General features: G+C 35.8%; 1 non-coding gene across 1 annotated transcript; it reads left to right on the top strand.

Moving 5' to 3' along the window:
- The first annotated feature begins 4,171 nt into the window (after positions 1–4,171).
- Trnaf-gaa (transfer RNA phenylalanine (anticodon GAA)) lies at positions 4,172–4,245 on the top strand. The gene has a single exon. It is a non-coding gene; the product is annotated as a tRNA-Phe (tRNA).
- The last annotated feature ends 232 nt before the right edge of the window (positions 4,246–4,477 follow it).

The following is a 4,477-nucleotide window of genomic DNA, read 5'->3' as shown; positions in this document are numbered from 1 at the left end:
CGTTCATTTAAGATCATCTATTTTGAATTAATTAATTGTGAAGTTGCCATGTCGTACAACTTTAGACGTGTAGATAGTATTTCAATATCCTGATAAGTCAGGTGATTAAATTCAATCGATCAGTAGACGCCAGCCGGTGAAGTAATTTGTATCACATCGTATCGCTTTCCAGTTCTTTGAATTATTGATACAACGCGACATCTATCAGGAGTTGCCAACCTATTTTTAATTGGATTATTATGTTAATTGGATCGGTGTAGATATACACCTGGGTTTTCTTGATCCAATAGCTTTAAAGTATCGTTAAGACAGTAAATTTAATACGTCAGGTAAATTACTGCTTATTTTTTTTATGAAAATAAGGGATGAGACGAGCCGGTCGTTCAACTGATGGTAATTGTAACTCCCTGCCCATTACAATGCAGTGCCGCTCAGGATTCTTAAAAAACACAAAATTTCTGAGAGGCACTACATCTGCGCTCGTCACCTTGAGATATAAGATGTTAAGTCTCATTTGCCCAGTAATTTCACTAGCTACGGAGCCCTTTAGACCGAAGCACAGTAATGCTTACACTTTCACGGTTCATGGCAGAAATAGGCGCCATTGTGGCACCCATAATCTAGCCGGCTTCCTGTGCAAAGGAGCCTCCCACTGGTGTAAATATATTTCCTGTTTTTCTGATCCCATAACTGATATGCATCGTTAAGACAGTAACTTTTTACGTCAGCTAAATTACTGCATACTTACGCTTCGCAAGCAAATGGAACCCTGAGGGCTTGCTCGCAAGATTAACTTATTTACATTTTATTATAACTATCCAAATTCCTATTTGCCGTGAAGCAGTAATGTGTAAATATTATTGTGTTTCGGTCTGAAGGGCGCCGTAACTAGTGTAATTACTGGGCAAATGAGACTTAACATCTTATGTCTCAAGGCGACGAGTGCAATTAAAGTGCCGCTCAGAATTTTTGGGGTTTTTCAAGAATCCTGAGCGGCATTGCATTGTAATGGGCAGGGTGTATCAATTACCATCAACTGAACGTCCTGCTTGCTCGTCTCATCCCTTATTTTCATAAAAAATATAATAGATAGAACAATATAATATCTTATTTATGGTGACTTCATATTACAATTACTAGTGTAATTGTAATAAGAAGTCACCTTTCTGTATATTCTTTCTAAAGAGTGCCAATGAGTTTCTTGCCACTTCTTCTCTTTAAAGCTCAGCCTTTTCCGAAGTGGTGGTAAATGTGTGTCAGCTCCGACGCACGACTGGAATTTAATTCTCAGGATCGACTGTCTAAATAGGCACAAATAGGCTTACCAGTCTATGAAAAAGAATAATACTATAATAAATGGTAAATAAACGAATCAATGAAAAAAAATTTAACAAGAAAACGACCGACTTCAAAAACACTATTCCAAAACAATTGATATAAATATGCACTGTAAAGTATAAAAATAATTGAGAGTTTTATACAATATAGTTAATTAATCTAATTCTAGTTACGATTATTTTTATTTTTGGAATCGGTGTCCTTCCGCCGCGGCCCCGCTCTCGCCTCTCCCCCCCTCACGTCGCACGTGCGACTCAAGCACATCTCACCTGTGCATGTAGTTACAGACCTACCTAGACTGACACCGACTCCAAAAATAATTATTCTATTGACATTATGACTATTCGGTAAAGTATTATTATACATCAAACAATCTTCAATCTTTAATCTTTTCGTTTTCTATTCGGCTAACATAGACATAATAAAATACAAAATAGAATTAATAAAATACAAAATACTTACTGATAATATGTGATCCCAGTGTCTTTCTTATTTATTTTAGTATTATTTTTAAAAAGCTTTGATACGCAACCCAGCATTTTAGTATCAATTATTAGCAAAGTTTAACAGAACATGTGGCACGTCAACACCACACATTGTTCGAGACTGGCTCGAGTACGCCCACTTGGGCGAAGTATTAGTTGCAGCACTTTACAACTACGCCTGCGGTATCTAATTGTAACCAATCCTTAATTTATGCTCAAAATTTTATATTTTAATCGCAATGACATTTAATATGCTTGATAAAACGCCCGCTTGGAGAAAAAATGTCGTCAAAACGTAGAAAAGGATCATAAATAAAAGACCTGAATCTTCATAATAACGAAGACATAAATAACAGAGATAAAGATCGTGAATCGTGGCTTAACAGATTATTGATTGTCTTAACAGAACCTCGTGTATGTCATTACGTTGAAGTCTTTTAATTCCTCTCATTCATACTGCAATCACGTATCCCGAGTCGTTATTTGCTTTGCAGAATCGCACAGCGGACGTATCCCATTAGAAGTTCGATAAACCGTCATTAAAGTTTATATACAATCTTTGTTAGTCGTTTTATATGTATTTCATCATTAATAGAAAATATTTTGTATGCTTCGCGAATATGTAAGCAAACAACCCTATGCATTCGCGTTGATTAGTTGTTACGTCACATATAAAAAGTACATTGTTAAGGCGAAGGGTAAGCATTAAACACGCAAACAAGGTGTTTTTAGACAAATTTGATGGTTAAATTATAGCATTTGGAGCTATGAACACTACTTAATCCTGTTATAAATACCCTTAAGTCTTATTTGTAGGTTTCTAATGCTTGCTGTTGGTTATAGTTAACACTCGAGAGCCTTTTTGAACTGCCACTTTTCTTTGCAGTTAAACAAGTTTTTTCGCATGGCATGACGCATTTGCTCAGAAAAGTTATTCTTATAGCTTTTACTTTTTTGTGTAGGTAAATTTATTCGGATTAGTCATGAATAACGTGCATTGTAGGCATATAATCTGTTAAAATGTTACGTTTTCCACGCAAGAATTTCGAAAATATTGGCTGTGTTGTATAGATAGCGGGCCGACAGCCGTGTACTTATATCGCTCAAGGTCGTTGACATTTAGTGTCACTTTAAAAGACGTTTAATACAGTGCCGCTCAGGATTCTTGAAAAACCTCAAAAATTCTGAACGGCAGTACTATTGCGCTCGTCACCTTGAGACATAACATATTAAGTCTCATTTGCCCAGTAATTTCATTAGCTACGGCGCCCTTCAGACCGAAACACAATAATGCTTACACATTACTGTTTCACGGCACAAATTGCCATTGTGGTACCCATCATCCTGTGCAAATTAGCCTCCCACTGGTAACTTAAAAGACTTTCTAAATGATGCCACAAATTGAGAATGGAGCGACCGCCTTTTTTAAATTATAAATTAGATTGTTTCGATTTTTTTATAATTAACATCAAGCCCACTGAATTTCTTGCGCCCGTTCTTCTCATGTCTGAAGCTTCCGAATGAGTTTTTGGCTCTCTATAAGTGATTTCATATCCTTGTAATCCAATTATATCATGAATTAAAATCAATCGAGCGAAGTCATAGATTCCCGCTAGTTTCATATAAAAGTATTATTTCTGTTTAATAAACATTATAACAAAAGTATTACCTCTTATCTGATAGATGTCAACACGATATAAAACAGCTTGAAACCGGATCTAAATCTTGTATGTCCAATTTAAGAAATGAAAGCACCGTGGAGAAATGTGAAATTCAAACAATATGTAGGTACTTTTGTTATACATGGCTCGGTCGACCTACAGAAAGAATTGCTATTGATACTACGTACATAAAAGTCAATGACTATTATGCCTCCTCTCCACTATCGGCGATGATCGCTATTTCTACGATCAGCTGTCATCGACAAGTTTACCGTTGATCATCGTGTAAGCATCCACACGATCGTCCGTGGTCATTTATTGAGCGGCAGTCCTTCAAGATGGACGTAATTTCATGATTTAATAATATTATAAATAATATTTGTGAGCGATTATGTCTCATCTTTAATAAATATCTGAGTACCTATGTACCTACCTTATTTTTATATTTGTTTGTGTATTATTTCACAAATTTTATTTGTGTATTAATCCTAGAAGTGAGGGTTATCACTTTAAAAAAAACATAACATATTGTTTAGATGACAAGACAAGAACGACATTTCAATTCAATTTCCTAATGTGCAAATATTGGGGTTGAGCAGGTTATCAATTGTAAAGTAGATCCTGTAGATGAAGCCACAACCTGAGAGTTGAACAAAGCAAACAGAATTTTATAACGAGGCGGTACTCGAACGGTTAGCTCAGTTGGTTAGAGCACCGGCACGAAACGCCGGAGGTCGTGGGTTCGAATCCCGCATCGTTCAAAAAATTTTGTTTTTCCAATTTTATTTGTGTATTAATCCTAGAAGTGAGGGTTATCACTTAAAAAAAAAACAAACTATTTCTTTGTGATATTTATATTTGGGATTCTATATTTCTGGGTAGTTCTGATAAAGTTCTATGAATTTAAATGTTTCTTCATTTGACCACCCAGTAGCCATTGTATCATAAACGCGCTATGTAAATACTGGGAAACAAAACAACGTCGCGACGACG

Source organism: Leptidea sinapis, chromosome 2 (assembly GCF_905404315.1).
Source record: "Leptidea sinapis chromosome 2, ilLepSina1.1, whole genome shotgun sequence".
Lineage (NCBI taxonomy): Eukaryota > Metazoa > Arthropoda > Insecta > Lepidoptera > Pieridae > Leptidea > Leptidea sinapis.
The sequence above is the reverse complement of the archived record's forward strand: the minus strand, read 5'-3'. Positions and strand labels throughout refer to the sequence as shown.